At 46.7% G+C, this 25,113-nt stretch overlaps 73 non-coding genes and 2 pseudogenes across 73 annotated transcripts; all 75 read left to right on the top strand.

The window, feature by feature from the left end:
• The first annotated feature begins 109 nt into the window (after positions 1 to 109).
• On the top strand, positions 110 to 231 carry LOC146878009 (5S ribosomal RNA). The gene has a single exon (XR_014989434.1). It is a non-coding gene; the product is annotated as a 5S ribosomal RNA (ribosomal RNA).
• A 218-nt stretch (positions 232 to 449) lies between these two features.
• On the top strand, positions 450 to 568 carry LOC146878010 (5S ribosomal RNA). Its single transcript, XR_014989505.1, has one exon. It is a non-coding gene; the product is annotated as a 5S ribosomal RNA (ribosomal RNA).
• A 218-nt stretch (positions 569 to 786) lies between these two features.
• On the top strand, positions 787 to 905 carry LOC146878011 (5S ribosomal RNA). Its single transcript, XR_014989290.1, has one exon. It is a non-coding gene; the product is annotated as a 5S ribosomal RNA (ribosomal RNA).
• A 218-nt stretch (positions 906 to 1,123) lies between these two features.
• LOC146878012 (5S ribosomal RNA) lies at positions 1,124 to 1,242 on the top strand. Its single transcript, XR_014989506.1, has one exon. It is a non-coding gene; the product is annotated as a 5S ribosomal RNA (ribosomal RNA).
• Positions 1,243 to 1,460: 218 nt separating this feature from the next.
• LOC146878013 (5S ribosomal RNA) lies at positions 1,461 to 1,579 on the top strand. Its single transcript, XR_014989507.1, has one exon. It is a non-coding gene; the product is annotated as a 5S ribosomal RNA (ribosomal RNA).
• Positions 1,580 to 1,797: 218 nt separating this feature from the next.
• LOC146878014 (5S ribosomal RNA) lies at positions 1,798 to 1,916 on the top strand. The gene has a single exon (XR_014989508.1). It is a non-coding gene; the product is annotated as a 5S ribosomal RNA (ribosomal RNA).
• Positions 1,917 to 2,134: 218 nt separating this feature from the next.
• Positions 2,135 to 2,253, top strand: LOC146878015 (5S ribosomal RNA). Its single transcript, XR_014989509.1, has one exon. It is a non-coding gene; the product is annotated as a 5S ribosomal RNA (ribosomal RNA).
• Positions 2,254 to 2,471: 218 nt separating this feature from the next.
• On the top strand, positions 2,472 to 2,590 carry LOC146878016 (5S ribosomal RNA). Its single transcript, XR_014989511.1, has one exon. It is a non-coding gene; the product is annotated as a 5S ribosomal RNA (ribosomal RNA).
• A 218-nt stretch (positions 2,591 to 2,808) lies between these two features.
• Positions 2,809 to 2,927, top strand: LOC146878017 (5S ribosomal RNA). The gene has a single exon (XR_014989512.1). It is a non-coding gene; the product is annotated as a 5S ribosomal RNA (ribosomal RNA).
• A 218-nt stretch (positions 2,928 to 3,145) lies between these two features.
• LOC146878018 (5S ribosomal RNA) lies at positions 3,146 to 3,267 on the top strand. Its single transcript, XR_014989435.1, has one exon. It is a non-coding gene; the product is annotated as a 5S ribosomal RNA (ribosomal RNA).
• A 218-nt stretch (positions 3,268 to 3,485) lies between these two features.
• On the top strand, positions 3,486 to 3,604 carry LOC146878019 (5S ribosomal RNA). The gene has a single exon (XR_014989513.1). It is a non-coding gene; the product is annotated as a 5S ribosomal RNA (ribosomal RNA).
• A 218-nt stretch (positions 3,605 to 3,822) lies between these two features.
• On the top strand, positions 3,823 to 3,941 carry LOC146878020 (5S ribosomal RNA). Its single transcript, XR_014989514.1, has one exon. It is a non-coding gene; the product is annotated as a 5S ribosomal RNA (ribosomal RNA).
• Positions 3,942 to 4,159: 218 nt separating this feature from the next.
• LOC146878021 (5S ribosomal RNA) lies at positions 4,160 to 4,278 on the top strand. Its single transcript, XR_014989515.1, has one exon. It is a non-coding gene; the product is annotated as a 5S ribosomal RNA (ribosomal RNA).
• Positions 4,279 to 4,496: 218 nt separating this feature from the next.
• Positions 4,497 to 4,615, top strand: LOC146878022 (5S ribosomal RNA). Its single transcript, XR_014989516.1, has one exon. It is a non-coding gene; the product is annotated as a 5S ribosomal RNA (ribosomal RNA).
• Positions 4,616 to 4,833: 218 nt separating this feature from the next.
• Positions 4,834 to 4,952, top strand: LOC146878023 (5S ribosomal RNA). Its single transcript, XR_014989517.1, has one exon. It is a non-coding gene; the product is annotated as a 5S ribosomal RNA (ribosomal RNA).
• A 218-nt stretch (positions 4,953 to 5,170) lies between these two features.
• On the top strand, positions 5,171 to 5,289 carry LOC146878024 (5S ribosomal RNA). Its single transcript, XR_014989400.1, has one exon. It is a non-coding gene; the product is annotated as a 5S ribosomal RNA (ribosomal RNA).
• Positions 5,290 to 5,405: 116 nt separating this feature from the next.
• LOC146878025 (5S ribosomal RNA) lies at positions 5,406 to 5,524 on the top strand. The gene has a single exon (XR_014989518.1). It is a non-coding gene; the product is annotated as a 5S ribosomal RNA (ribosomal RNA).
• Positions 5,525 to 5,742: 218 nt separating this feature from the next.
• LOC146878026 (5S ribosomal RNA) lies at positions 5,743 to 5,861 on the top strand. Its single transcript, XR_014989519.1, has one exon. It is a non-coding gene; the product is annotated as a 5S ribosomal RNA (ribosomal RNA).
• A 218-nt stretch (positions 5,862 to 6,079) lies between these two features.
• On the top strand, positions 6,080 to 6,198 carry LOC146878027 (5S ribosomal RNA). Its single transcript, XR_014989520.1, has one exon. It is a non-coding gene; the product is annotated as a 5S ribosomal RNA (ribosomal RNA).
• A 116-nt stretch (positions 6,199 to 6,314) lies between these two features.
• Positions 6,315 to 6,433, top strand: LOC146878028 (5S ribosomal RNA). Its single transcript, XR_014989522.1, has one exon. It is a non-coding gene; the product is annotated as a 5S ribosomal RNA (ribosomal RNA).
• Positions 6,434 to 6,651: 218 nt separating this feature from the next.
• On the top strand, positions 6,652 to 6,770 carry LOC146878029 (5S ribosomal RNA). Its single transcript, XR_014989523.1, has one exon. It is a non-coding gene; the product is annotated as a 5S ribosomal RNA (ribosomal RNA).
• Positions 6,771 to 6,988: 218 nt separating this feature from the next.
• LOC146878030 (5S ribosomal RNA) lies at positions 6,989 to 7,107 on the top strand. Its single transcript, XR_014989524.1, has one exon. It is a non-coding gene; the product is annotated as a 5S ribosomal RNA (ribosomal RNA).
• Positions 7,108 to 7,325: 218 nt separating this feature from the next.
• On the top strand, positions 7,326 to 7,444 carry LOC146878031 (5S ribosomal RNA). The gene has a single exon (XR_014989355.1). It is a non-coding gene; the product is annotated as a 5S ribosomal RNA (ribosomal RNA).
• Positions 7,445 to 7,662: 218 nt separating this feature from the next.
• LOC146878032 (5S ribosomal RNA) lies at positions 7,663 to 7,781 on the top strand. Its single transcript, XR_014989401.1, has one exon. It is a non-coding gene; the product is annotated as a 5S ribosomal RNA (ribosomal RNA).
• A 218-nt stretch (positions 7,782 to 7,999) lies between these two features.
• Positions 8,000 to 8,118, top strand: LOC146878033 (5S ribosomal RNA). The gene has a single exon (XR_014989321.1). It is a non-coding gene; the product is annotated as a 5S ribosomal RNA (ribosomal RNA).
• A 218-nt stretch (positions 8,119 to 8,336) lies between these two features.
• On the top strand, positions 8,337 to 8,455 carry LOC146878034 (5S ribosomal RNA). Its single transcript, XR_014989415.1, has one exon. It is a non-coding gene; the product is annotated as a 5S ribosomal RNA (ribosomal RNA).
• Positions 8,456 to 8,673: 218 nt separating this feature from the next.
• LOC146878035 (5S ribosomal RNA) lies at positions 8,674 to 8,792 on the top strand. The gene has a single exon (XR_014989525.1). It is a non-coding gene; the product is annotated as a 5S ribosomal RNA (ribosomal RNA).
• A 218-nt stretch (positions 8,793 to 9,010) lies between these two features.
• Positions 9,011 to 9,129, top strand: LOC146878036 (5S ribosomal RNA). Its single transcript, XR_014989526.1, has one exon. It is a non-coding gene; the product is annotated as a 5S ribosomal RNA (ribosomal RNA).
• A 218-nt stretch (positions 9,130 to 9,347) lies between these two features.
• LOC146878037 (5S ribosomal RNA) lies at positions 9,348 to 9,466 on the top strand. The gene has a single exon (XR_014989896.1). It is a non-coding gene; the product is annotated as a 5S ribosomal RNA (ribosomal RNA).
• Positions 9,467 to 9,684: 218 nt separating this feature from the next.
• LOC146878038 (5S ribosomal RNA) lies at positions 9,685 to 9,803 on the top strand. The gene has a single exon (XR_014989528.1). It is a non-coding gene; the product is annotated as a 5S ribosomal RNA (ribosomal RNA).
• A 218-nt stretch (positions 9,804 to 10,021) lies between these two features.
• LOC146878039 (5S ribosomal RNA) lies at positions 10,022 to 10,140 on the top strand. The gene has a single exon (XR_014989394.1). It is a non-coding gene; the product is annotated as a 5S ribosomal RNA (ribosomal RNA).
• A 218-nt stretch (positions 10,141 to 10,358) lies between these two features.
• On the top strand, positions 10,359 to 10,477 carry LOC146878040 (5S ribosomal RNA). Its single transcript, XR_014989529.1, has one exon. It is a non-coding gene; the product is annotated as a 5S ribosomal RNA (ribosomal RNA).
• A 218-nt stretch (positions 10,478 to 10,695) lies between these two features.
• LOC146878041 (5S ribosomal RNA) lies at positions 10,696 to 10,832 on the top strand (annotated as a pseudogene).
• Positions 10,833 to 11,050: 218 nt separating this feature from the next.
• Positions 11,051 to 11,169, top strand: LOC146878042 (5S ribosomal RNA). The gene has a single exon (XR_014989346.1). It is a non-coding gene; the product is annotated as a 5S ribosomal RNA (ribosomal RNA).
• Positions 11,170 to 11,387: 218 nt separating this feature from the next.
• Positions 11,388 to 11,506, top strand: LOC146878043 (5S ribosomal RNA). The gene has a single exon (XR_014989530.1). It is a non-coding gene; the product is annotated as a 5S ribosomal RNA (ribosomal RNA).
• A 218-nt stretch (positions 11,507 to 11,724) lies between these two features.
• Positions 11,725 to 11,843, top strand: LOC146878044 (5S ribosomal RNA). The gene has a single exon (XR_014989531.1). It is a non-coding gene; the product is annotated as a 5S ribosomal RNA (ribosomal RNA).
• Positions 11,844 to 12,061: 218 nt separating this feature from the next.
• On the top strand, positions 12,062 to 12,180 carry LOC146878045 (5S ribosomal RNA). Its single transcript, XR_014989352.1, has one exon. It is a non-coding gene; the product is annotated as a 5S ribosomal RNA (ribosomal RNA).
• A 116-nt stretch (positions 12,181 to 12,296) lies between these two features.
• On the top strand, positions 12,297 to 12,415 carry LOC146878046 (5S ribosomal RNA). The gene has a single exon (XR_014989532.1). It is a non-coding gene; the product is annotated as a 5S ribosomal RNA (ribosomal RNA).
• A 218-nt stretch (positions 12,416 to 12,633) lies between these two features.
• On the top strand, positions 12,634 to 12,752 carry LOC146878047 (5S ribosomal RNA). Its single transcript, XR_014989534.1, has one exon. It is a non-coding gene; the product is annotated as a 5S ribosomal RNA (ribosomal RNA).
• Positions 12,753 to 12,970: 218 nt separating this feature from the next.
• Positions 12,971 to 13,089, top strand: LOC146878048 (5S ribosomal RNA). Its single transcript, XR_014989535.1, has one exon. It is a non-coding gene; the product is annotated as a 5S ribosomal RNA (ribosomal RNA).
• Positions 13,090 to 13,307: 218 nt separating this feature from the next.
• On the top strand, positions 13,308 to 13,426 carry LOC146878049 (5S ribosomal RNA). The gene has a single exon (XR_014989356.1). It is a non-coding gene; the product is annotated as a 5S ribosomal RNA (ribosomal RNA).
• A 218-nt stretch (positions 13,427 to 13,644) lies between these two features.
• On the top strand, positions 13,645 to 13,763 carry LOC146878050 (5S ribosomal RNA). Its single transcript, XR_014989402.1, has one exon. It is a non-coding gene; the product is annotated as a 5S ribosomal RNA (ribosomal RNA).
• A 218-nt stretch (positions 13,764 to 13,981) lies between these two features.
• LOC146878051 (5S ribosomal RNA) lies at positions 13,982 to 14,100 on the top strand. Its single transcript, XR_014989322.1, has one exon. It is a non-coding gene; the product is annotated as a 5S ribosomal RNA (ribosomal RNA).
• Positions 14,101 to 14,318: 218 nt separating this feature from the next.
• On the top strand, positions 14,319 to 14,437 carry LOC146878052 (5S ribosomal RNA). Its single transcript, XR_014989416.1, has one exon. It is a non-coding gene; the product is annotated as a 5S ribosomal RNA (ribosomal RNA).
• A 218-nt stretch (positions 14,438 to 14,655) lies between these two features.
• On the top strand, positions 14,656 to 14,774 carry LOC146878053 (5S ribosomal RNA). Its single transcript, XR_014989536.1, has one exon. It is a non-coding gene; the product is annotated as a 5S ribosomal RNA (ribosomal RNA).
• Positions 14,775 to 14,992: 218 nt separating this feature from the next.
• LOC146878054 (5S ribosomal RNA) lies at positions 14,993 to 15,111 on the top strand. Its single transcript, XR_014989537.1, has one exon. It is a non-coding gene; the product is annotated as a 5S ribosomal RNA (ribosomal RNA).
• A 218-nt stretch (positions 15,112 to 15,329) lies between these two features.
• LOC146878055 (5S ribosomal RNA) lies at positions 15,330 to 15,448 on the top strand. The gene has a single exon (XR_014989897.1). It is a non-coding gene; the product is annotated as a 5S ribosomal RNA (ribosomal RNA).
• A 218-nt stretch (positions 15,449 to 15,666) lies between these two features.
• LOC146878056 (5S ribosomal RNA) lies at positions 15,667 to 15,785 on the top strand. The gene has a single exon (XR_014989538.1). It is a non-coding gene; the product is annotated as a 5S ribosomal RNA (ribosomal RNA).
• Positions 15,786 to 16,003: 218 nt separating this feature from the next.
• On the top strand, positions 16,004 to 16,122 carry LOC146878057 (5S ribosomal RNA). The gene has a single exon (XR_014989395.1). It is a non-coding gene; the product is annotated as a 5S ribosomal RNA (ribosomal RNA).
• Positions 16,123 to 16,340: 218 nt separating this feature from the next.
• Positions 16,341 to 16,459, top strand: LOC146878058 (5S ribosomal RNA). Its single transcript, XR_014989539.1, has one exon. It is a non-coding gene; the product is annotated as a 5S ribosomal RNA (ribosomal RNA).
• Positions 16,460 to 16,677: 218 nt separating this feature from the next.
• LOC146878059 (5S ribosomal RNA) lies at positions 16,678 to 16,814 on the top strand (annotated as a pseudogene).
• Positions 16,815 to 17,032: 218 nt separating this feature from the next.
• LOC146878060 (5S ribosomal RNA) lies at positions 17,033 to 17,151 on the top strand. Its single transcript, XR_014989347.1, has one exon. It is a non-coding gene; the product is annotated as a 5S ribosomal RNA (ribosomal RNA).
• Positions 17,152 to 17,369: 218 nt separating this feature from the next.
• LOC146878061 (5S ribosomal RNA) lies at positions 17,370 to 17,488 on the top strand. The gene has a single exon (XR_014989540.1). It is a non-coding gene; the product is annotated as a 5S ribosomal RNA (ribosomal RNA).
• Positions 17,489 to 17,706: 218 nt separating this feature from the next.
• Positions 17,707 to 17,825, top strand: LOC146878062 (5S ribosomal RNA). The gene has a single exon (XR_014989541.1). It is a non-coding gene; the product is annotated as a 5S ribosomal RNA (ribosomal RNA).
• Positions 17,826 to 18,043: 218 nt separating this feature from the next.
• Positions 18,044 to 18,162, top strand: LOC146878063 (5S ribosomal RNA). The gene has a single exon (XR_014989542.1). It is a non-coding gene; the product is annotated as a 5S ribosomal RNA (ribosomal RNA).
• Positions 18,163 to 18,380: 218 nt separating this feature from the next.
• On the top strand, positions 18,381 to 18,499 carry LOC146878064 (5S ribosomal RNA). The gene has a single exon (XR_014989410.1). It is a non-coding gene; the product is annotated as a 5S ribosomal RNA (ribosomal RNA).
• A 218-nt stretch (positions 18,500 to 18,717) lies between these two features.
• Positions 18,718 to 18,836, top strand: LOC146878065 (5S ribosomal RNA). Its single transcript, XR_014989417.1, has one exon. It is a non-coding gene; the product is annotated as a 5S ribosomal RNA (ribosomal RNA).
• Positions 18,837 to 19,054: 218 nt separating this feature from the next.
• On the top strand, positions 19,055 to 19,173 carry LOC146878066 (5S ribosomal RNA). The gene has a single exon (XR_014989173.1). It is a non-coding gene; the product is annotated as a 5S ribosomal RNA (ribosomal RNA).
• Positions 19,174 to 19,391: 218 nt separating this feature from the next.
• On the top strand, positions 19,392 to 19,510 carry LOC146878067 (5S ribosomal RNA). The gene has a single exon (XR_014989411.1). It is a non-coding gene; the product is annotated as a 5S ribosomal RNA (ribosomal RNA).
• A 218-nt stretch (positions 19,511 to 19,728) lies between these two features.
• On the top strand, positions 19,729 to 19,847 carry LOC146878068 (5S ribosomal RNA). The gene has a single exon (XR_014989174.1). It is a non-coding gene; the product is annotated as a 5S ribosomal RNA (ribosomal RNA).
• Positions 19,848 to 20,065: 218 nt separating this feature from the next.
• On the top strand, positions 20,066 to 20,184 carry LOC146878069 (5S ribosomal RNA). The gene has a single exon (XR_014989543.1). It is a non-coding gene; the product is annotated as a 5S ribosomal RNA (ribosomal RNA).
• A 218-nt stretch (positions 20,185 to 20,402) lies between these two features.
• LOC146878070 (5S ribosomal RNA) lies at positions 20,403 to 20,521 on the top strand. The gene has a single exon (XR_014989898.1). It is a non-coding gene; the product is annotated as a 5S ribosomal RNA (ribosomal RNA).
• Positions 20,522 to 20,739: 218 nt separating this feature from the next.
• LOC146878071 (5S ribosomal RNA) lies at positions 20,740 to 20,858 on the top strand. Its single transcript, XR_014989545.1, has one exon. It is a non-coding gene; the product is annotated as a 5S ribosomal RNA (ribosomal RNA).
• A 218-nt stretch (positions 20,859 to 21,076) lies between these two features.
• On the top strand, positions 21,077 to 21,195 carry LOC146878072 (5S ribosomal RNA). Its single transcript, XR_014989546.1, has one exon. It is a non-coding gene; the product is annotated as a 5S ribosomal RNA (ribosomal RNA).
• A 218-nt stretch (positions 21,196 to 21,413) lies between these two features.
• On the top strand, positions 21,414 to 21,532 carry LOC146878073 (5S ribosomal RNA). The gene has a single exon (XR_014989640.1). It is a non-coding gene; the product is annotated as a 5S ribosomal RNA (ribosomal RNA).
• Positions 21,533 to 21,750: 218 nt separating this feature from the next.
• LOC146878074 (5S ribosomal RNA) lies at positions 21,751 to 21,869 on the top strand. Its single transcript, XR_014989418.1, has one exon. It is a non-coding gene; the product is annotated as a 5S ribosomal RNA (ribosomal RNA).
• Positions 21,870 to 22,087: 218 nt separating this feature from the next.
• Positions 22,088 to 22,206, top strand: LOC146878075 (5S ribosomal RNA). Its single transcript, XR_014989441.1, has one exon. It is a non-coding gene; the product is annotated as a 5S ribosomal RNA (ribosomal RNA).
• A 218-nt stretch (positions 22,207 to 22,424) lies between these two features.
• Positions 22,425 to 22,543, top strand: LOC146878076 (5S ribosomal RNA). The gene has a single exon (XR_014989547.1). It is a non-coding gene; the product is annotated as a 5S ribosomal RNA (ribosomal RNA).
• Positions 22,544 to 22,761: 218 nt separating this feature from the next.
• On the top strand, positions 22,762 to 22,880 carry LOC146878077 (5S ribosomal RNA). The gene has a single exon (XR_014989899.1). It is a non-coding gene; the product is annotated as a 5S ribosomal RNA (ribosomal RNA).
• Positions 22,881 to 23,098: 218 nt separating this feature from the next.
• Positions 23,099 to 23,217, top strand: LOC146878078 (5S ribosomal RNA). Its single transcript, XR_014989548.1, has one exon. It is a non-coding gene; the product is annotated as a 5S ribosomal RNA (ribosomal RNA).
• Positions 23,218 to 23,435: 218 nt separating this feature from the next.
• Positions 23,436 to 23,554, top strand: LOC146878079 (5S ribosomal RNA). The gene has a single exon (XR_014989549.1). It is a non-coding gene; the product is annotated as a 5S ribosomal RNA (ribosomal RNA).
• Positions 23,555 to 23,772: 218 nt separating this feature from the next.
• Positions 23,773 to 23,891, top strand: LOC146878080 (5S ribosomal RNA). The gene has a single exon (XR_014989752.1). It is a non-coding gene; the product is annotated as a 5S ribosomal RNA (ribosomal RNA).
• Positions 23,892 to 24,109: 218 nt separating this feature from the next.
• On the top strand, positions 24,110 to 24,228 carry LOC146878081 (5S ribosomal RNA). Its single transcript, XR_014989419.1, has one exon. It is a non-coding gene; the product is annotated as a 5S ribosomal RNA (ribosomal RNA).
• A 218-nt stretch (positions 24,229 to 24,446) lies between these two features.
• Positions 24,447 to 24,565, top strand: LOC146878082 (5S ribosomal RNA). Its single transcript, XR_014989442.1, has one exon. It is a non-coding gene; the product is annotated as a 5S ribosomal RNA (ribosomal RNA).
• A 218-nt stretch (positions 24,566 to 24,783) lies between these two features.
• Positions 24,784 to 24,902, top strand: LOC146878083 (5S ribosomal RNA). The gene has a single exon (XR_014989420.1). It is a non-coding gene; the product is annotated as a 5S ribosomal RNA (ribosomal RNA).
• Positions 24,903 to 25,113: the final 211 nt, after the last annotated feature.

Raw genomic sequence — 25,113 nt, forward strand, 5'->3', positions numbered from 1 at the left:
TCAGACCAAAACAACCCACCTCACGTCCCCGTGCCCCCGCGCCGCGCCAAGTGTTCAAACTTAGGCCCAATGCGAAACCCATATGTACATTGATCGTGCAATACTTCACAGGTGCGATCATACCAGCACTAATGCACCGGATCCCATCAGAACTCCGCAGTTAAGCGTGCTTGGGCGAGAGTAGTACTAGGATGGGTGACCTCTTCCTGGGAAGTCCTCGTGTTGCACCTCTTTTTTACGTTATTTTCTTTTCCTACGTTCTTTTCATCACTGTTTTCTTTTGCAATCAAATCCTAAATTATCACCTAAATCATTCCAACTGACTACTACCAAAATCTCTTCAGACCAAAACAACCCACCTCACGTCCCCGTGCCCCCGCGCCGCGCCAAGTGTTCAAACTTAGGCCCAATGCGAAACCCATATGTACATTGATCGTGCAATACTTCACAGGTGCGATCATACCAGCACTAATGCACCGGATCCCATCAGAACTCCGCAGTTAAGCGTGCTTGGGCGAGAGTAGTACTAGGATGGGTGACCTCCTGGGAAGTCCTCGTGTTGCACCTCTTTTTTACGTTATTTTCTTTTCCTACGTTCTTTTCATCACTGTTTTCTTTTGCAATCAAATCCTAAATTATCACCTAAATCATTCCAACTGACTACTACCAAAATCTCTTCAGACCAAAACAACCCACCTCACGTCCCCGTGCCCCCGCGCCGCGCCAAGTGTTCAAACTTAGGCCCAATGCGAAACCCATATGTACATTGATCGTGCAATACTTCACAGGTGCGATCATACCAGCACTAATGCACCGGATCCCATCAGAACTCCGCAGTTAAGCGTGCTTGGGCGAGAGTAGTACTAGGATGGGTGACCTCCTAGGAAGTCCTCGTGTTGCACCTCTTTTTTACGTTATTTTCTTTTCCCACGTTCTTTTCATCACTGTTTTCTTTTGCAATCAAATCCTAAATTATCACCTAAATCATTCCAACTGACTACTACCAAAATCTCTTCAGACCAAAACAACCAACCTCACGTCCCCGTGCCCCCGCGCCGCGCCAAGTGTTCAAACTTAGGCCCAATGCGAAACCCATATGTACATTGATCGTGCAATACTTCACAGGTGCGATCATACCAGCACTAATGCACCGGATCCCATCAGAACTCCGCAGTTAAGCGTGCTTGGGCGAGAGTAGTACTAGGATGGGTGACCTCCTGGGAAGTCCTCGTGTTGCACCTCTTTTTTACGTTATTTTCTTTTCCTACGTTCTTTTCATCACTGTTTTCTTTTGCAATCAAATCCTAAATTATCACCTAAATCATTCCAACTGACTACTACCAAAATCTCTTCAGACCAAAACAACCCACCTCACGTCCCCGTGCCCCCGCGCCGCGCCAAGTGTTCAAACTTAGGCCCAATGCGAAACCCATATGTACATTGATCGTGCAATACTTCACAGGTGCGATCATACCAGCACTAATGCACCGGATCCCATCAGAACTCCGCAGTTAAGCGTGCTTGGGCGAGAGTAGTACTAGGATGGGTGACCTCCTGGGAAGTCCTCGTGTTGCACCTCTTTTTTACGTTATTTTCTTTTCCTACGTTCTTTTCATCACTGTTTTCTTTTGCAATCAAATCCTAAATTATCACCTAAATCATTCCAACTGACTACTACCAAAATCTCTTCAGACCAAAACAACCCACCTCACGTCCCCGTGCCCCCGCGCCGCGCCAAGTGTTCAAACTTAGGCCCAATGCGAAACCCATATGTACATTGATCGTGCAATACTTCACAGGTGCGATCATACCAGCACTAATGCACCGGATCCCATCAGAACTCCGCAGTTAAGCGTGCTTGGGCGAGAGTAGTACTAGGATGGGTGACCTCCTGGGAAGTCCTCGTGTTGCACCTCTTTTTTACGTTATTTTCTTTTCCTACGTTCTTTTCATCACTGTTTTCTTTTGCAATCAAATCCTAAATTATCACCTAAATCATTCCAACTGACTACTACCAAAATCTCTTCAGACCAAAACAACCCACCTCACGTCCCCGTGCCCCCGCGCCGCGCCAAGTGTTCAAACTTAGGCCCATTGCGAAACCCATATGTACATTGATCGTGCAATACTTCACAGGTGCGATCATACCAGCACTAATGCACCGGATCCCATCAGAACTCCGCAGTTAAGCGTGCTTGGGCGAGAGTAGTACTAGGATGGGTGACCTCCTGGGAAGTCCTCGTGTTGCACCTCTTTTTTACGTTATTTTCTTTTCCCACGTTCTTTTCATCACTGTTTTCTTTTGCAATCAAATCCTAAATTATCACCTAAATCATTCCAACTGACTACTACCAAAATCTCTTCAGACCAAAACAACCCACCTCACGTCCCCGTGCCCCCGCGCCGCGCCAAGTGTTCAAACTTAGGCCCAATGCGAAACCCATATGTACATTGATCGTGCAATACTTCACAGGTGCGATCATACCAGCACTAATGCACCGGATCCCATCAGAACTCCGCAGTTAAGCGTGCTTGGGCGAGAGTAGTACTAGGATGGGTGACCTCCTGGGAAGTCCTCGTGTTGCACCTCTTTTTTACGTTATTTTCTTTTCCTACGTTCTTTTCATCACTGTTTTCTTTTGCAATCAAATCCTAAATTATCACCTAAATCATTCCAACTGACTACTACCAAAATCTCTTCAGACCAAAACAACCCACCTCACGTCCCCGTGCCCCCGCGCCGCGCCAAGTGTTCAAACTTAGGCCCAATGCGAAACCCATATGTACATTGATCGTGCAATACTTCACAGGTGCGATCATACCAGCACTAATGCACCGGATCCCATCAGAACTCCGCAGTTAAGCGTGCTTGGGCGAGAGTAGTACTAGGATGGGTGACCTCCTGGGAAGTCCTCGTGTTGCACCTCTTTTTTACGTTATTTTCTTTTCCCAAGTTCTTTTCATCACTGTTTTCTTTTGCAATCAAATCCTAAATTATCACCTAAATCATTCCAACTGACTACTACCAAAATCTCTTCAGACCAAAACAACCCACCTCACGTCCCCGTGCCCCCGCGCCGCGCCAAGTGTTCAAACTTAGGCCCAATGCGAAACCCATATGTACATTGATCGTGCAATACTTCACAGGTGCGATCATACCAGCACTAATGCACCGGATCCCATCAGAACTCCGCAGTTAAGCGTGCTTGGGCGAGAGTAGTACTAGGATGGGTGACCTCTTCCTGGGAAGTCCTCGTGTTGCACCTCTTTTTTACGTTATTTTCTTTTCCTACGTTCTTTTCATCACTGTTTTCTTTTGCAATCAAATCCTAAATTATCACCTAAATCATTCCAACTGACTACTACCAAAATCTCTTCAGACCAAAACAACCCACCTCACGTCCCCGTGCCCCCGCGCCGCGCCAAGTGTTCAAACTTAGGCCCAATGCGAAACCCATATGTACATTGATCGTGCAATACTTCACAGGTGCGATCATACCAGCACTAATGCACCGGATCCCATCAGAACTCCGCAGTTAAGCGTGCTTGGGCGAGAGTAGTACTAGGATGGGTGACCTCCTGGGAAGTCCTCGTGTTGCACCTCTTTTTTACGTTATTTTCTTTTCCTACGTTCTTTTCATCACTGTTTTCTTTTGCAATCAAATCCTAAATTATCACCTAAATCATTCCAACTGACTACTACCAAAATCTCTTCAGACCAAAACAACCCACCTCACGTCCCCGTGCCCCCGCGCCGCGCCAAGTGTTCAAACTTAGGCCCAATGCGAAACCCATATGTACATTGATCGTGCAATACTTCACAGGTGCGATCATACCAGCACTAATGCACCGGATCCCATCAGAACTCCGCAGTTAAGCGTGCTTGGGCGAGAGTAGTACTAGGATGGGTGACCTCCTGGGAAGTCCTCGTGTTGCACCTCTTTTTTACGTTATTTTCTTTTCCTACGTTCTTTTCATCACTGTTTTCTTTTGCAATCAAATCCTAAATTATCACCTAAATCATTCCAACTGACTACTACCAAAATCTCTTCAGACCAAAACAACCCACCTCACGTCCCCGTGCCCCCGCGCCGCGCCAAGTGTTCAAACTTAGGCCCAATGCGAAACCCATATGTACATTGATCGTGCAATACTTCACAGGTGCGATCATACCAGCACTAATGCACCGGATCCCATCAGAACTCCGCAGTTAAGCGTGCTTGGGCGAGAGTAGTACTAGGATGGGTGACCTCCTGGGAAGTCCTCGTGTTGCACCTCTTTTTTACGTTATTTTCTTTTCCTACGTTCTTTTCATCACTGTTTTCTTTTGCAATCAAATCCTAAATTATCACCTAAATCATTCCAACTGACTACTACCAAAATCTCTTCAGACCAAAACAACCCACCTCACGTCCCCGTGCCCCCGCGCCGCGCCAAGTGTTCAAACTTAGGCCCAATGCGAAACCCATATGTACATTGATCGTGCAATACTTCACAGGTGCGATCATACCAGCACTAATGCACCGGATCCCATCAGAACTCCGCAGTTAAGCGTGCTTGGGCGAGAGTAGTACTAGGATGGGTGACCTCCTGGGAAGTCCTCGTGTTGCACCTCTTTTTTACGTTATTTTCTTTTCCCACGTTCTTTTCATCACTGTTTTCTTTTGCAATCAAATCCTAAATTATCACCTAAATCATTCCAACTGACTACTACCAAAATCTCTTCAGACCAAAACAACCCACCTCACGTCCCCGTGCCCCCGCGCCGCGCCAAGTGTTCAAACTTAGGCCCAATGCGAAACCCATATGTACATTGATCGTGCAATACTTCACAGGTGCGATCATACCAGCACTAATGCACCGGATCCCATCAGAACTCCGCAGTTAAGCGTGCTTGGGCGAGAGTAGTACTAGGATGGGTGACCTCCTGGGAAGTCCTCGTGTTGCACCTCTTTTTTACGTTATTTTCTTTTCCTACGTTCTTTTCATCACTGTTTTCTTTTGCAATCAAATCCTAAATTATCACCTAAATCATTCCAACTGACTACTACCAAAATCTCTTCAGACCAAAACAACCCACCTCACGTCCCCGTGCCCCCGCGCCGCGCCAAGTGTTCAAACTTAGGCCCAATGCGAAACCCATATGTACATTGATCGTGCAATACTTCACAGGTCCGATCATACCAGCACTAATGCACCGGATCCCATCAGAACTCCGCAGTTAAGCGTGCTTGGGCGAGAGTAGTACTAGGATGGGTGACCTCCTGGGAAGTCCTCGTGTTGCACCTCTTTTTTACGTTATTTTCACAACCCACCTCACGTCCCCGTGCCCCCGCGCCGCGCCAAGTGTTCAAACTTAGGCCCAATGCGAAACCCATATGTACATTGATCGTGCAATACTTCACAGGTGCGATCATACCAGCACTAATGCACCGGATCCCATCAGAACTCCGCAGTTAAGCGTGCTTGGGCGAGAGTAGTACTAGGATGGGTGACCTCCTGGGAAGTCCTCGTGTTGCACCTCTTTTTTACGTTATTTTCTTTTCCTACGTTCTTTTCATCACTGTTTTCTTTTGCAATCAAATCCTAAATTATCACCTAAATCATTCCAACTGACTACTACCAAAATCTCTTCAGACCAAAACAACCCACCTCACGTCCCCGTGCCCCCGCGCCGCGCCAAGTGTTCAAACTTAGGCCCAATGCGAAACCCATATGTACATTGATCGTGCAATACTTCACAGGTGCGATCATACCAGCACTAATGCACCGGATCCCATCAGAACTCCGCAGTTAAGCGTGCTTGGGCGAGAGTAGTACTAGGATGGGTGACCTCCTGGGAAGTCCTCGTGTTGCACCTCTTTTTTACGTTATTTTCTTTTCCTACGTTCTTTTCATCACTGTTTTCTTTTGCAATCAAATCCTAAATTATCACCTAAATCATTCCAACTGACTACTACCAAAATCTCTTCAGACCAAAACAACCCACCTCACGTCCCCGTGCCCCCGCGCCGCGCCAAGTGTTCAAACTTAGGCCCAATACGAAACCCATATGTACATTGATCGTGCAATACTTCACAGGTGCGATCATACCAGCACTAATGCACCGGATCCCATCAGAACTCCGCAGTTAAGCGTGCTTGGGCGAGAGTAGTACTAGGATGGGTGACCTCCTGGGAAGTCCTCGTGTTGCACCTCTTTTTTACGTTATTTTCACAACCCACCTCACGTCCCCGTGCCCCCGCGCCGCGCCAAGTGTTCAAACTTAGGCCCAATGCGAAACCCATATGTACATTGATCGTGCAATACTTCACAGGTGCGATCATACCAGCACTAATGCACCGGATCCCATCAGAACTCCGCAGTTAAGCGTGCTTGGGCGAGAGTAGTACTAGGATGGGTGACCTCCTGGGAAGTCCTCGTGTTGCACCTCTTTTTTACGTTATTTTCTTTTCCTACGTTCTTTTCATCACTGTTTTCTTTTGCAATCAAATCCTAAATTATCACCTAAATCATTCCAACTGACTACTACCAAAATCTCTTCAGACCAAAACAACCCACCTCACGTCCCCGTGCCCCCGCGCCGCGCCAAGTGTTCAAACTTAGGCCCAATGCGAAACCCATATGTACATTGATCGTGCAATACTTCACAGGTGCGATCATACCAGCACTAATGCACCGGATCCCATCAGAACTCCGCAGTTAAGCGTGCTTGGGCGAGAGTAGTACTAGGATGGGTGACCTCCTGGGAAGTCCTCGTGTTGCACCTCTTTTTTACGTTATTTTCTTTTCCTACGTTCTTTTCATCACTGTTTTCTTTTGCAATCAAATCCTAAATTATCACCTAAATCATTCCAACTGACTACTACCAAAATCTCTTCAGACCAAAACAACCCACCTCACGTCCCCGTGCCCCCGCGCCGCGCCAAGTGTTCAAACTTAGGCCCAATGCGAAACCCATATGTACATTGATCGTGCAATACTTCACAGGTGCGATCATACCAGCACTAATGCACCGGATCCCATCAGAACTCCGCAGTTAAGCGTGCTTGGGCGAGAGTAGTACTAGGATGGGTGACCTCCTGGGAAGTCCTCGTGTTGCACCTCTTTTTTACGTTATTTTCTTTTCCCACGTTCTTTTCATCACTGTTTTCTTTTGCAATCAAATCCTAAATTATCACCTAAATCATTCCAACTGACTACTACCAAAATCTCTTCAGACCAAAACAACCCACCTCACGTCCCCGTGCCCCCGCGCCGCGCCAAGTGTTCAAACTTAGGCCCAATGCGAAACCCATATGTACATTGATCGTGCAATACTTCACAGGTGCGATCATACCAGCACTAATGCACCGGATCCCATCAGAACTCCGCAGTTAAGCGTGCTTAGGCGAGAGTAGTACTAGGATGGGTGACCTCCTGGGAAGTCCTCGTGTTGCACCTCTTTTTTACGTTATTTTCTTTTCCTACGTTCTTTTCATCACTGTTTTCTTTTGCAATCAAATCCTAAATTATCACCTAAATCATTCCAACTGACTACTACCAAAATCTCTTCAGACCAAAACAACCCACCTCACGTCCCCGTGCCCCCGCGCCGCGCCAAGTGTTCAAACTTAGGCCCAATGCGAAACCCATATGTACATTGATCGTGCAATACTTCACAGGTCCGATCATACCAGCACTAATGCACCGGATCCCATCAGAACTCCGCAGTTAAGCGTGCTTGGGCGAGAGTAGTACTAGGATGGGTGACCTCCTGGGAAGTCCTCGTGTTGCACCTCTTTTTTACGTTATTTTCTTTTCCTACGTTCTTTTCATCACTGTTTTCTTTTGCAATCAAATCCTAAATTATCACCTAAATCATTCCAACTGACTACTACCAAAATCTCTTCAGACCAAAACAACCCACCTCACGTCCCCGTGCCCCCGCGCCGCGCCAAGTGTTCAAACTTAGGCCCAATGCGAAACCCATATGTACATTGATCGTGCAATACTTCACAGGTGCGATCATACCAGCACTAATGCACCGGATCCCATCAGAACTCCGCAGTTAAGCGTGCTTGGGCGAGAGTAGTACTAGGATGGGTGACCTCCTTGGAAGTCCTCGTGTTGCACCTCTTTTTTACGTTATTTTCTTTTCCTACGTTCTTTTCATCACTGTTTTCTTTTGCAATCAAATCCTAAATTATCACCTAAATCATTCCAACTGACTACTACCAAAATCTCTTCAGACCAAAACAACCCACCTCACGTCCCCGTGCCCCCGCGCCGCGCCAAGTGTTCAAACTTAGGCCCAATGCGAAACCCATATGTACATTGATCGTGCAATACTTCACAGCTGCGATCATACCAGCACTAATGCACCGGATCCCATCAGAACTCCGCAGTTAAGCGTGCTTAGGCGAGAGTAGTACTAGGATGGGTGACCTCCTGGGAAGTCCTCGTGTTGCACCTCTTTTTTACGTTATTTTCTTTTCCTACGTTCTTTTCATCACTGTTTTCTTTTGCAATCAAATCCTAAATTATCACCTAAATCATTCCAACTGACTACTACCAAAATCTCTTCAGACCAAAACAACCCACCTCACGTCCCCGTGCCCCCGCGCCGCGCCAAGTGTTCAAACTTAGGCCCAATGCGAAACCCATATGTACATTGATCGTGCAATACTTCACAGGTGCGATCATACCAGCACTAATGCACCGGATCCCATCAGAACTCCGCAGTTAAGCGTGCTTGGGCGAGAGTAGTACTAGGATGGGTGACCTCCTGGGAAGTCCTCGTGTTGCACCTCTTTTTTACGTTATTTTCTTTTCCTACGTTCTTTTCATCACTGTTTTCTTTTGCAATCAAATCCTAAATTATCACCTAAATCATTCCAACTGACTACTACCAAAATCTCTTCAGACCAAAACAACCCACCTCACGTCCCCGTGCCCCCGCGCCGCGCCAAGTGTTCAAACTTAGGCCCAATGCGAAACCCATATGTACATTGATCGTGCAATACTTCACAGGTGCGATCATACCAGCACTAATGCACCGGATCCCATCAGAACTCCGCAGTTAAGCGTGCTTGGGCGAGAGTAGTACTAGGATGGGTGACCTCCTGGGAAGTCCTCGTGTTGCACCTCTTTTTTACGTTATTTTCTTTTCCCACGTTCTTTTCATCACTGTTTTCTTTTGCAATCAAATCCTAAATTATCACCTAAATCATTCCAACTGACTACTACCAAAATCTCTTCAGACCAAAACAACCCACCTCACGTCCCCGTGCCCCCGCGCCGCGCCAAGTGTTCAAACTTAGGCCCAATGCGAAACCCATATGTACATTGATCGTGCAATACTTCACAGGTGCGATCATACCAGCACTAATGCACCGGATCCCATCAGAACTCCGCAGTTAAGCGTGCTTGGGCGAGAGTAGTACTACGATGGGTGACCTCCTGGGAAGTCCTCGTGTTGCACCTCTTTTTTACGTTATTTTCTTTTCCTACGTTCTTTTCATCACTGTTTTCTTTTGCAATCAAATCCTAAATTATCACCTAAATCATTCCAACTGACTACTACCAAAATCTCTTCAGACCAAAACAACCCACCTCACGTCCCCGTGCCCCCGCGCCGCGCCAAGTGTTCAAGCTTAGGCCCAATGCGAAACCCATATGTACATTGATCGTGCAATACTTCACAGGTGCGATCATACCAGCACTAATGCACCGGATCCCATCAGAACTCCGCAGTTAAGCGTGCTTGGGCGAGAGTAGTACTAGGATGGGTGACCTCCTGGGAAGTCCTCGTGTTGCACCTCTTTTTTACGTTATTTTCTTTTCCTACGTTCTTTTCATCACTGTTTTCTTTTGCAATCAAATCCTAAATTATCACCTAAATCATTCCAACTGACTACTACCAAAATCTCTTCAGACCAAAACAACCCACCTCACGTCCCCGTGCCCCCGCGCCGCGCCAAGTGTTCAAACTTAGGCCCAATGCGAAACCCATATGTACATTGATCGTGCAATACTTCACAGGAGCGATCATACCAGCACTAATGCACCGGATCCCATCAGAACTCCGCAGTAAAGCGTGCTTGGGCGAGAGTAGTACTAGGATGGGTGACCTCCTGGGAAGTCCTCGTGTTGCACCTCTTTTTTACGTTATTTTCTTTTCCTACGTTCTTTTTATCACTGTTTTCTTTTGCAATCAAATCCTAAATTATCACCTAAATCATTCCAACTGACTACTACCAAAATCTCTTCAGACCAAAACAACCCACCTCACGTCCCCGTGCCCCCGCGCCGCGCCAAGTGTTCAAACTTAGGCCCAATGCGAAACCCATATGTACATTGATCGTGCAATACTTCACAGGTGCGATCATACCAGCACTAATGCACCGGATCCCATCAGAACTCCGCAGTTAAGCGTGCTTGGGCGAGAGTAGTACTAGGATGGGTGACCTCCTGGGAAGTCCTCGTGTTGCACCTCTTTTTTACGTTATTTTCTTTTCCTACGTTCTTTTCATCACTGTTTTCTTTTGCAATCAAATCCTAAATTATCACCTAAATCATTCCAACTGACTACTACCAAAATCTCTTCAGACCAAAACAACCCACCTCACGTCCCCGTGCCCCCGCGCCGCGCCAAGTGTTCAAACTTAGGCCCAATGCGAAACCCATATGTACATTGATCGTGCAATACTTCACAGGTGCGATCATACCAGCACTAATGCACCGGATCCCATCAAAGCACCGGATCCCATCAGAACTCCGCAGTTAAGCGTGCTTGGGCGAGAGTAGTACTAGGATGGGTGACCTCCTGGGAAGTCCTCGTGATGCACCTCTTTTTTACGTTATTTTCTTTTCCTACGTTCTTTTCATCACTGTTTTCTTTTGCAATCAAATCCTAAATTATCACCTAAATCATTCCAACTGACTACTACCAAAATCTCTTCAGACCAAAACAACCCACCTCACGTCCCCGTGCCCCCGCGCCGCGCCAAGTGTTCAAACTTAGGCCCAATGCGAAACCCATATGTACATTGATCGTGCAATACTTCACAGGTGCGATCATACCAGCACTAATGCACCGGATCCCATCAGAACTTCGCAGTTAAGCGTGCTTGGGCGAGAGTAGTACTACGATGGGTGACCTCCTGGGAAGTCCTCGTGTTGCACCTCTTTTTTACGTTATTTTCTTTTCCTACGTTCTTTTCATCACTGTTTTCTTTTGCAATCAAATCCTAAATTATCACCTAAATCATTCCAACTGACTACTACCAAAATCTCTTCAGACCAAAACAACCCACCTCACGTCCCCGTGCCCCCGCGCCGCGCCAAGTGTTCAAACTTAGGCCCAATGCGAAACCCATATGTACATTGATCGTGCAATACTTCACAGGTGCGATCATACCAGCACTAATGCACCGGATCCCATCAGAACTCCGCAGTTAAGCGTGCTTGGGCGAGAGTAGTACTAGGATGGGTGACCTCCTGGGAAGTCCTCGTGTTGCACCTCTTTTTTACGTTATTTTCTTTTCCTACGTTCTTTTCATCACTGTTTTCTTTTGCAATCAAATCCTAAATTATCACCTAAATCATTCCAACTGACTACTACCAAAATCTCTTCAGACCAAAACAACCCACCTCACGTCCCCGTGCCCCCGCGCCGCGCCAAGTGTTCAAACTTAGGCCCAATGCGAAACCCATATGTACATTGATCGTGCAATACTTCACAGGTGCGATCATACCAGCACTAATGCACCGGATCCCATCAGAACTCCGCAGTTAAGCGTGCTTGGGCGAGAGTAGTACTAGGATGGGTGACCTCCTGGGAAGTCCTCGTGTTGCACCTCTTTTTTACGTTATTTTCTTTTCCTACGTTCTTTTCATCACTGTTTTCTTTTGCAATCAAATCCTAAATTATCACCTAAATCATTCCAACTGACTACTACCAAAATCTCTTCAGACCAAAACAACCCACCTCACGTCCCCGTGCCCCCGCGCCGCGCCAAGTGTTCAAACTTAGGCCCAATGCGAAACCCATATGTACATTGATCGTGCAATACTTCACAGCTGCGATCATACCAGCACTAATGCACCGGATCCCATCAGAACTCCGCAGTTAAGCGTGCTTGGGCGAGAGTAGTACTAGGATGGGTGACCTCCTGGGAAGTCCTCGTGTTGCACCTCTTTTTTACGTTATTTTCACAACCCACCTCACGTCCCCGTGCCCCCGCGCCGCGCCAAGTGTTCAAACTTAGGCCCAATGCGAAACCCATATGTACATTGATCGTGCAATACTTCACAGGTGCGATCATACCAGCACTAATGCACCGGATCCCATCAGAACTCCGCAGTTAAGCGTGCTTGGGCGAGAGTAGTACTAGGATGGGTGACCTCCTGGGAAGTCCTCGTGTTGCACCTCTTTTTTACGTTATTTTCTTTTCCTACGTTCTTTTCATCACTGTTTTCTTTTGCAATCAAATCCTAAATTATCACCTAAATCATTCCAACTGACTACTACCAAAATCTCTTCAGACCAAAACAACCCACCTCACGTCCCCGTGCCCCCGCGCCGCGCCAAGTGTTCAAACTTAGGCCCAATGCGAAACCCATATGTACATTGATCGTGCAATACTTCACAGGTGCGATCATACCAGCACTAATGCACCGGATCCCATCAGAACTCCGCAGTTAAGCGTGCTTGGGCGAGAGTAGTACTAGGATGGGTGACCTCCTGGGAAGTCCTCGTGTTGCACCTCTTTTTTACGTTATTTTCTTTTCCTACGTTCTTTTCATCACTGTTTTCTTTTGCAATCAAATCCTAAATTATCACCTAAATCATTCCAACTGACTACTACCAAAATCTCTTCAGACCAAAACAACCCACCTCACGTCCCCGTGCCCCCGCGCCGCGCCAAGTGTTCAAACTTAGGCCCAATGCGAAACCCATATGTACATTGATCGTGCAATACTTCACAGGTGCGATCATACCAGCACTAATGCACCGGATCCCATCAGAACTCCGCAGTTAAGCGTGCTTGGGCGAGAGTAGTACTAGGATGGGTGACCTCCTGGGAAGTCCTCGTGTTGCACCTCTTTTTTACGTTATTTTCTTTTCCCACGTTCTTTTCATCACTGTTTTCTTTTGCAATCAAATCCTAAATTATCACCTAAATCATTCCAACTGACTACTACCAAAATCTCTTCAGACCAAAACAACCCACCTCACGTCCCCGTGCCCCCGCGCCGCGCCAAGTGTTCAAACTTAGGCCCAATGCGAAACCCATATGTACATTGATCGTGCAATACTTCACAGGTGCGATCATACCAGCACTAATGCACCGGATCCCATCAGAACTCCGCAGTTAAGCGTGCTTAGGCGAGAGTAGTACTAGGATGGGTGACCTCCTGGGAAGTCCTCGTGTTGCACCTCTTTTTTACGTTATTTTCTTTTCCTACGTTCTTTTCATCACTGTTTTCTTTTGCAATCAAATCCTAAATTATCACCTAAATCATTCCAACTGACTACTACCAAAATCTCTTCAGACCAAAACAACCCACCTCACGTCCCCGTGCCCCCGCGCCGCGCCAAGTGTTCAAACTTAGGCCCAATGCGAAACCCATATGTACATTGATCGTGCAATACTTCACAGGTCCGATCATACCAGCACTAATGCACCGGATCCCATCAGAACTCCGCAGTTAAGCGTGCTTGGGCGAGAGTAGTACTAGGATGGGTGACCTCCTGGGAAGTCCTCGTGTTGCACCTCTTTTTTACGTTATTTTCTTTTCCTACGTTCTTTTCATCACTGTTTTCTTTTGCAATCAAATCCTAAATTATCACCTAAATCATTCCAACTGACTACTACCAAAATCTCTTCAGACCAAAACAACCCACCTCACGTCCCCGTGCCCCCGCGCCGCGCCAAGTGTTCAAACTTAGGCCCAATGCGAAACCCATATGTACATTGATCGTGCAATACTTCACAGGTGCGATCATACCAGCACTAATGCACCGGATCCCATCAGAACTCCGCAGTTAAGCGTGCTTGGGCGAGAGTAGTACTAGGATGGGTGACCTCCTTGGAAGTCCTCGTGTTGCACCTCTTTTTTACGTTATTTTCTTTTCCTACGTTCTTTTCATCACTGTTTTCTTTTGCAATCAAATCCTAAATTATCACCTAAATCATTCCAACTGACTACTACCAAAATCTCTTCAGACCAAAACAACCCACCTCACGTCCCCGTGCCCCCGCGCCGCGCCAAGTGTTCAAACTTAGGCCCAATGCGAAACCCATATGTACATTGATCGTGCAATACTTCACAGCTGCGATCATACCAGCACTAATGCACCGGATCCCATCAGAACTCCGCAGTTAAGCGTGCTTAGGCGAGAGTAGTACTAGGATGGGTGACCTCCTGGGAAGTCCTCGTGTTGCACCTCTTTTTTACGTTATTTTCTTTTCCTACGTTCTTTTCATCACTGTTTTCTTTTGCAATCAAATCCTAAATTATCACCTAAATCATTCCAACTGACTACTACCAAAATCTCTTCAGACCAAAACAACCCACCTCACGTCCCCGTGCCCCCGCGCCGCGCCAAGTGTTCAAACTTAGGCCCAATGCGAAACCCATATGTACATTGATCGTGCAATACTTCACAGGTGCGATCATACCAGCACTAATGCACCGGATCCCATCAGAACTCCGCAGTTAAGCGTGCTTGGGCGAGAGTAGTACTAGGATGGGTGACCTCCTGGGAAGTCCTCGTGTTGCACCTCTTTTTTACGTTATTTTCTTTTCCTACGTTCTTTTCATCACTGTTTTCTTTTGCAATCAAATCCTAAATTATCACCTAAATCATTCCAACTGACTACTACCAAAATCTCTTCAGACCAAAACAACCCACCTCACGTCCCCGTGCCCCCGCGCCGCGCCAAGTGTTCAAACTTAGGCCCAATGCGAAACCCATATGTACATTGATCGTGCAATACTTCACAGGTGCGATCATACCAGCACTAATGCACCGGATCCCATCAGAACTCCGCAGTTAAGCGTGCTTGGGCGAGAGTAGTACTAGGATGGGTGACCTCCTGGGAAGTCCTCGTGTTGCACCTCTTTTTTACGTTATTTTCTTTTCCCACGTTCTTTTCATCACTGTTTTCTTTTGCAATCAAATCCTAAATTATCACCTAAATCATTCCAACTGACTACTACCAAAATCTCTTCAGACCAAAACAACCCACCTCACGTCCCCGTGCCCCCGCGCCGCGCCAAGTGTTCAAACTTAGGCCCAATGCGAAACCCATATGTACATTGATCGTGCAATACTTCACAGGTGCGATCATACCAGCACTAATGCACCGGATCCCATCAGAACTCCGCAGTTAAGCGTGCTTGGGCGAGAGTAGTACTACGATGGGTGACCTCCTGGGAAGTCCTCGTGTTGCACCTCTTTTTTACGTTATTTTCTTTTCCTACGTTCTTTTCATCACTGTTTTCTTTTGCAATCAAATCCTAAATTATCACCTAAATCATTCCAACTGACTACTACCAAAATCTCTTCAGACCAAAACAACCCACCTCACGTCCCCGTGCCCCCGCGCCGCGCCAAGTGTTCAAGCTTAGGCCCAATGCGAAACCCATATGTACATTGATCGTGCAATACTTCACAGGTGCGATCATACCAGCACTAATGCACCGGATCCCATCAGAACTCCGCAGTTAAGCGTGCTTGGGCGAGAGTAGTACTAGGATGGGTGACCTCCTGGGAAGTCCTCGTGTTGCACCTCTTTTTTACGTTATTTTCTTTTCCTACGTTCTTTTCATCACTGTTTTCTTTTGCAATCAAATCCTAAATTATCACCTAAATCATTCCAACTGACTACTACCAAAATCTCTTCAGACCAAAACAACCCACCTCACGTCCCCGTGCCCCCGCGCCGCGCCAAGTGTTCAAACTTAGGCCCAATGCGAAACCCATATGTACATTGATCGTGCAATACTTCACAGGAGCGATCATACCAGCACTAATGCACCGGATCCCATCAGAACTCCGCAGTAAAGCGTGCTTGGGCGAGAGTAGTACTAGGATGGGTGACCTCCTGGGAAGTCCTCGTGTTGCACCTCTTTTTTACGTTATTTTCTTTTCCTACGTTCTTTTTATCACTGTTTTCTTTTGCAATCAAATCCTAAATTATCACCTAAATCATTCCAACTGACTACTACCAAAATCTCTTCAGACCAAAACAACCCACCTCACGTCCCCGTGCCCCCGCGCCGCGCCAAGTGTTCAAACTTAGGCCCAATGCGAAACCCATATGTACATTGATCGTGCAATACTTCACAGGTGCGATCATACCAGCACTAATGCACCGGATCCCATCAGAACTCCGCAGTTAAGCGTGCTTGGGCGAGAGTAGTACTAGGATGGGTGACCTCCTGGGAAGTCCTCGTGTTGCACCTCTTTTTTACGTTATTTTCTTTTCCTACGTTCTTTTCATCACTGTTTTCTTTTGCAATCAAATCCTAAATTATCACCTAAATCATTCCAACTGACTACTACCAAAATCTCTTCAGACCAAAACAACCCACCTCACGTCCCCGTGCCCCCGCGCCGCGCCAAGTGTTCAAACTTAGGCCCAATGCGAAACCCATATGTACATTGATCGTGCAATACTTCACAGGTGCGATCATACCAGCACTAATGCACCGGATCCCATCAAAGCACCGGATCCCATCAGAACTCCGCAGTTAAGCGTGCTTGGGCGAGAGTAGTACTAGGATGGGTGACCTCCTGGGAAGTCCTCGTGATGCACCTCTTTTTTACGTTATTTTCTTTTCCTACGTTCTTTTCATCACTGTTTTCTTTTGCAATCAAATCCTAAATTATCACCTAAATCATTCCAACTGACTACTACCAAAATCTCTTCAGACCAAAACAACCCACCTCACGTCCCCGTGCCCCCGCGCCGCGCCAAGTGTTCAAACTTAGGCCCAATGCGAAACCCATATGTACATTGATCGTGCAATACTTCACAGGTGCGATCATACCAGCACTAATGCACCGGATCCCATCAGAACTTCGCAGTTAAGCGTGCTTGGGCGAGAGTAGTACTACGATGGGTGACCTCCTGGGAAGTCCTCGTGTTGCACCTCTTTTTTACGTTATTTTCTTTTCCTACGTTCTTTTCATCACTGTTTTCTTTTGCAATCAAATCCTAAATTATCACCTAAATCATTCCAACTGACTACTACCAAAATCTCTTCAGACCAAAACAACCCACCTCACGTCCCCGTGCCCCCGCGCCGCGCCAAGTGTTCAAACTTAGGCCCAATGCGAAACCCATATGTACATTGATCGTGCAATACTTCACAGGTGCGATCATACCAGCACTAATGCACCGGATCCCATCAGAACTCCGCAGTTAAGCGTGCTTGGGCGAGAGTAGTACTAGGATGGGTGACCTCCTGGGAAGTCCTCGTGTTGCACCTCTTTTTTACGTTATATTCTTTTCCTACGTTCTTTTCATCACTGTTTTCTTTTGCAATCAAATCCTAAATTATCACCTAAATCATTCCAACTGACTACTACCAAAATCTCTTCAGACCAAAACAACCCACCTCACGTCCCCGTGCCCCCGCGCCGCGCCAAGTGTTCAAACTTAGGCCCAATGCGAAACCCATATGTACATTGATCGTGCAATACTTCACAGGTGCGATCATACCAGCACTAATGCACCGGATCCCATCAGAACTCCGCAGTTAAGCGTGCTTGGGCGAGAGTAGTACTAGGATGGGTGACCTCCTGGGAAGTCCTCGTGTTGCACCTCTTTTTTACGTTATTTTCTTTTCCTACGTTCTTTTCATCACTGTTTTCTTTTGCAATCAAATCCTAAATTATCACCTAAATCATTCCAACTGACTACTACCAAAATCTCTTCAGACCAAAACAACCCACCTCACGTCCCCGTGCCCCCGCGCCGCGCCAAGTGTTCAAACTTAGGCCCAATGCGAAACCCATATGTACATTGATCGTGCAATACTTCACAGGTGCGATCATACCAGCACTAATGCACCGGATCCCATCAGAACTCCGCAGTTAAGCGTGCTTGGGCGAGAGTAGTACTAGGATGGGTGACCTCCTGGGAAGTCCTCGTGTTGCACCTCTTTTTTACGTTATTTTCTTTTCCTACGTTCTTTTCATCACTGTTTTCTTTTGCAATCAAATCCTAAATTATCACCTAAATCATTCCAACTGACTACTACCAAAATCTCTTCAGACCAAAACAACCCACCTCACGTCCCCGTGCCCCCGCGCCGCGCCAAGTGTTCAAACTTAGGCCCAATGCGAAACCCATATGTACATTGATCGTGCAATACTTCACAGGTGCGATCATACCAACACTAATGCACCGGATCCCATCAGAACTCCGCAGTTAAGCGTGCTTGGGCGAGAGTAGTACTAGGATGGGTGACCTCCTTGGAAGTCCTCGTGTTGCACCTCTTTTTTACGTTATTTTCTTTTCCTACGTTCTTTTCATCACTGTTTTCTTTTGCAATCAAATCCTAAATTATCACCTAAATCATTCCAACTGACTACTACCAAAATCTCTTCAGACCAAAACAACCCACCTCACGTCCCCGTGCCCCCGCGCCGCGCCAAGTGTTCAAACTTAGGCCCAATGCGAAACCCATATGTACATTGATCGTGCAATACTTCACAGCTGCGATCATACCAGCACTAATGCACCGGATCCCATCAGAACTCCGCAGTTAAGCGTGCTTAGGCGAGAGTAGTACTAGGATGGGTGACCTCCTGGGAAGTCCTCGTGTTGCACCTCTTTTTTACGTTATTTTCTTTTCCCACGTTCTTTTCATCACTGTTTTCTTTTGCAATCAAATCCTAAATTATCACCTAAATCATTCCAACTGACTACTACCAAAATCTCTTCAGACCAAAACAACCCACCTCACGTCCCCGTGCCCCCGCGCCGCGCCAAGTGTTCAAACTTAGGCCCAATGCGAAACCCATATGTACATTGATCGTGCAATACTTCACAGGTGCGATCATACCAGCACTAATGCACCGGATCCCATCAGAACTCCGCAGTTAAGCGTGCTTGGGCGAGAGTAGTACTAGAATGGGTGACCTCCTGGGAAGTCCTCGTGTTGCACCTCTTTTTTACGTTATTTTCTTTTCCTACGTTCTTTTCATCACTGTTTTCTTTTGCAATCAAATCCTAAATTATCACCTAAATCATTCCAACTGACTACTACCAAAATCTCTTCAGACCAAAACAACCCACCTCACGTCCCCGTGCCCCCGCGCCGCGCCAAGTGTTCAAACTTAGGCCCAATGCGAAACCCATATGTACATTGATCGTGCAATACTTCACAGTTGCGATCATACCAGCACTAATGCACCGGATCCCATCAGAACTCCGCAGTTAAGCGTGCTTAGGCGAGAGTAGTACTAGGATGGGTGACCTCCTGGGAAGTCCTCGTGTTGCACCTCTTTTTTACGTTATTTTCTTTTCCTACGTTCTTTTCATCACTGTTTTCTTTTGCAATCAAATCCTAAATTATCACCTAAATCATTCCAACTGACTACTACCAAAATCTCTTCAGACCAAAACAACCCACCTCACGTCCCCGTGCCCCCGCGCCGCGCCAAGTGTTCAAACTTAGGCCCAATGCGAAACCCATATGTACATTGATCATGCAATACTTCACAGGTGCGATCATACCAGCACTAATGCACCGGATCCCATCAGAACTCCGCAGTTAAGCGTGCTTGGGCGAGAGTAGTACTAGAATGGGTGACCTCCTGGGAAGTCCTCGTGTTGCACCTCTTTTTTACGTTATTTTCTTTTCCTACGTTCTTTTCATCACTGTTTTCTTTTGCAATCAAATCCTAAATTATCACCTAAATCATTCCAACTGACTACTACCAAAATCTCTTCAGACCAAAACAACCCACCTCACGTCCCCGTGCCCCCGCGCCGCGCCAAGTGTTCAAACTTAGGCCCAATGCGAAACCCATATGTACATTGATCGTGCAATACTTCACAGGTGCGATCATACCAGCACTAATGCACCGGATCCCATCAGAACTCCGCAGTTAAGCGTGCTTGGGCGAGAGTAGTACTAGGATGGGTGACCTCCTGGGAAGTCCTCGTGTTGCACCTCTTTTTTACGTTATTTTCTTTTCCCACGTTCTTTTCATCACTGTTTTCTTTTGCAATCAAATCCTAAATTATCACCTAAATCATTCCAACTGACTACTACCAAAATCTCTTCAGACCAAAACAACCCACCTCACGTCCCCGTGCCCCCGCGCCGCGCCAAGTGTTCAAACTTAGGCCCAATGCGAAACCCATATGTACATTGATCGTGCAATACTTCACAGGTGCGATCATACCAGCACTAATGCACCGGATCCCATCAGAACTCCGCAGTTAAGCGTGCTTGGGCGAGAGTAGTACTACGATGGGTGACCTCCTGGGAAGTCCTCGTGTTGCACCTCTTTTTTACGTTATTTTCTTTTCCTACGTTCTTTTCATCACTGTTTTCTTTTGCAATCAAATCCTAAATTATCACCTAAATCATTCCAACTGACTACTACCAAAATCTCTTCAGACCAAAACAACCCACCTCACGTCCCCGTGCCCCCGCGCCGCGCCAAGTGTTCAAGCTTAGGCCCAATGCGAAACCCATATGTACATTGATCGTGCAATACTTCACAGGTGCGATCATACCAGCACTAATGCACCGGATCCCATCAGAACTCCGCAGTTAAGCGTGCTTGGGCGAGAGTAGTACTAGGATGGGTGACCTCCTGGGAAGTCCTCGTGTTGCACCTCTTTTTTACGTTATTTTCTTTTCCTACGTTCTTTTCATCACTGTTTTCTTTTGCAATCAAATCCTAAATTATCACCTAAATCATTCCAACTGACTACTACCAAAATCTCTTCAGACCAAAACAACCCACCTCACGTCCCCGTGCCCCCGCGCCGCGCCAAGTGTTCAAACTTAGGCCCAATGCGAAACCCATATGTACATTGATCGTGCAATACTTCACAGGTGCGATCATACCAGCACTAATGCACCGGATCCCATCAGAACTCCGCAGTTAAGCGTGCTTGGGCGAGAGTAGTACTAGGATGGGTGACCTCCTGGGAAGTCCTCGTGTTGCACCTCTTTTTTACGTTATTTTCTTTTCCTACGTTCTTTTCATCACTGTTTTCTTTTGCAATCAAATCCTAAATTATCACCTAAATCATTCCAACTGACTACTACCAAAATCTCTTCAGACCAAAACAACCCACCTCACGTCCCCGTGCCCCCGCGCCGCGCCAAGTGTTCAAACTTAGGCCCAATGCGAAACCCATATGTACATTGATCGTGCAATACTTCACAGGTGCGATCATACCAGCACTAATACACCGGATCCCATCAGAACTCCGCAGTTAAGCGTGCTTGGGCGAGAGTAGTACTAGGATGGGTGACCTCCTGGGAAGTCCTCGTGTTGCACCTCTTTTTTACGTTATTTTCTTTTCCTACGTTCTTTTCATCACTGTTTTCTTTTGCAATCAAATCCTAAATTATCACCTAAATCATTCCAACTGACTACTACCAAAATCTCTTCAGACCAAAACAACCCACCTCACGTCCCCGTGCCCCCGCGCCGCGCCAAGTGTTCAAACTTAGGCCCAATGCGAAACCCATATGTACATTGATCGTGCAATACTTCACAGCTGCGATCATACCAGCACTAATGCACCGGATCCCATCAGAACTCCGCAGTTAAGCGTGCTTAGGCGAGAGTAGTACTAGGATGGGTGACCTCCTGGGAAGTCCTCGTGTTGCACCTCTTTTTTACGTTATTTTCTTTTCCTACGTTCTTTTCATCACTGTTTTCTTTTGCAATCAAATCCTAAATTATCACCTAAATCATTCCAACTGACTACTACCAAAATCTCTTCAGACCAAAACAACCCACCTCACGTCCCCGTGCCCCCGCGCCGCGCCAAGTGTTCAAACTTAGGCCCAATGCGAAACCCATATGTACATTGATCGTGCAATACTTCACAGCTGCGATCATACCAGCACTAATGCACCGGATCCCATCAGAACTTTGCAGTTAAGCGTGCTTGGGCGAGAGTAGTACTAGAATGGGTGACCTCCTGGGAAGTCCTCGTGTTGCACCTCTTTTTTACGTTATTTTCTTTTCCTACGTTCTTTTCATCACTGTTTTCTTTTGCAATCAAATCCTAAATTATCACCTAAATCATTCCAACTGACTACTACCAAAATCTCTTCAGACCAAAACAACCCACCTCACGTCCCCGTGCCCCCGCGCCGCGCCAAGTGTTCAAACTTAGGCCCAATGCGAAACCCATATGTACATTGATCGTGCAATACTTCACAGGTGCGATCATACCAGCACTAATGCACCGGATCCCATCAGAACTCCGCAGTTAAGCGTGCTTGGGCGAGAGTAGTACTAGGATGGGTGACCTCCTGGGAAGTCCTCGTGTTGCACCTCTTTTTTACGTTATTTTCTTTTCCCACGTTCTTTTCATCACTGTTTTCTTTTGCAATCAAATCCTAAATTATCACCTAAATCATTCCAACTGACTACTACCAAAATCTCTTCAGACCAAAACAACCCACCTCACGTCCCCGTGCCCCCGCGCCGCGCCAAGTGTTCAAACTTAGGCCCAATGCGAAACCCATATGTACATTGATCGTGCAATACTTCACAGGTGCGATCATACCAGCACTAATGCACCGGATCCCATCAGAACTCCGCAGTTAAGCGTGCTTGGGCGAGAGTAGTACTACGATGGGTGACCTCCTGGGAAGTCCTCGTGTTGCACCTCTTTTTTACGTTATTTTCTTTTCCTACGTTCTTTTCATCACTGTTTTCTTTTGCAATCAAATCCTAAATTATCACCTAAATCATTCCAACTGACTACTACCAAAATCTCTTCAGACCAAAACAACCCACCTCACGTCCCCGTGCCCCCGCGCCGCGCCAAGTGTTCAAGCTTAGGCCCAATGCGAAACCCATATGTACATTGATCGTGCAATACTTCACAGGTGCGATCATACCAGCACTAATGCACCGGATCCCATCAGAACTCCGCAGTTAAGCGTGCTTGGGCGAGAGTAGTACTAGGATGGGTGACCTCCTGGGAAGTCCTCGTGTTGCACCTCTTTTTTACGTTATTTTCTTTTCCTACGTTCTTTTCATCACTGTTTTCTTTTGCAATCAAATCCTAAATTATCACCTAAATCATTCCAACTGACTACTACCAAAATCTCTTCAGACCAAAACAACCCACCTCACGTCCCCGTGCCCCCGCGCCGCGCCAAGTGTTCAAACTTAGGCCCAATGCGAAACCCATATGTACATTGATCGTGCAATACTTCACAGGTGCGATCATACCAGCACTAATGCACCGGATCCCATCAGAACTCCGCAGTTAAGCGTGCTTGGGCGAGAGTAGTACTAGGATGGGTGACCTCCTGGGAAGTCCTCGTGTTGCACCTCTTTTTTCCGTTATTTTCTTTTCCTACGTTCTTTTCATCACTGTTTTCTTTTGCAATCAAATCCTAAATTATCACCTAAATCATTCCAACTGACTACTACCAAAATCTCTTCAGACCAAAACAACCCACCTCACGTCCCCGTGCCCCCGCGCCGCGCCAAGTGTTCAAACTTAGGCCCAATGCGAAACCCATATGTACATTGATCGTGCAATACTTCACAGGTGCGATCATACCAGCACTAATACACCGGATCCCATCAGAACTCCGCAGTTAAGCGTGCTTGGGCGAGAGTAGTACTAGGATGGGTGACCTCCTGGGAAGTCCTCGTGTTGCACCTCTTTTTTACGTTATTTTCTTTTCCTACGTTCTTTTCATCACTGTTTTCTTTTGCAATCAAATCCTAAATTATCACCTAAATCATTCCAACTGACTACTACCAAAATCTCTTCAGACCAAAACAACCCACCTCACGTCCCCGTGCCCCCGCGCCGCGCCAAGTGTTCAAACTTAGGCCCAATGCGAAACCCATATGTACATTGATCGTGCAATACTTCACAGCTGCGATCATACCAGCACTAATGCACCGGATCCCATCAGAACTCCGCAGTTAAGCGTGCTTAGGCGAGAGTAGTACTAGGATGGGTGACCTCCTGGGAAGTCCTCGTGTTGCACCTCTTTTTTACGTTATTTTCTTTTCCTACGTTCTTTTCATCACTGTTTTCTTTTGCAATCAAATCCTAAATTATCACCTAAATCATTCCAACTGACTACTACCAAAATCTCTTCAGACCAAAACAACCCACCTCACGTCCCCGTGCCCCCGCGCCGCGCCAAGTGTTCAAACTTAGGCCCAATGCGAAACCCATATGTACATTGATCGTGCAATACTTCACAGCTGCGATCATACCAGCACTAATGCACCGGATCCCATCAGAACTTTGCAGTTAAGCGTGCTTGGGCGAGAGTAGTACTAGAATGGGTGACCTCCTGGGAAGTCCTCGTGTTGCACCTCTTTTTTACGTTATTTTCTTTTCCTACGTTCTTTTCATCACTGTTTTCTTTTGCAATCAAATCCTAAATTATCACCTAAATCATTCCAACTGACTACTACCAAAATCTCTTCAGACCAAAACAACCCACCTCACGTCCCCGTGCCCCCGCGCCGCGCCAAGTGTTCAAACTTAGGCCCAATGCGAAACCCATATGTACATTGATCGTGCAATACTTCACAGCTGCGATCATACCAGCACTAATGCACCGGATCCCATCAGAACTCCGCAGTTAAGCGTGCTTAGGCGAGAGTAGTACTAGGATGGGTGACCTCCTGGGAAGTCCTCGTGTTGCACCTCTTTTTTACGTTATTTTCTTTTCCTACGTTCTTTTCATCACTGTTTTCTTTTGCAATCAAATCCTAAATTATCACCTAAATCATTCCAACTGACTACTACCAAAATCTCTTCAGACCAAAACAACCCACCTCACGTCCCCGTGCCCCCGCGCCGCGCCAAGTGTTCAAACTTAGGCCCAATGCGAAACCCATATGTACATTGATCGTGCAAT

The sequence above is a fragment of the Vigna unguiculata genome, unplaced genomic scaffold, assembly GCF_037176805.1.
Source record: "Vigna unguiculata cultivar grain cowpea cultivar isolate G323 ecotype 2 unplaced genomic scaffold, ASM3717680v1 ptg000026l_ERROPOS8475000, whole genome shotgun sequence".
Classification (NCBI taxonomy): Eukaryota; Viridiplantae; Streptophyta; class Magnoliopsida; order Fabales; family Fabaceae; genus Vigna; species Vigna unguiculata.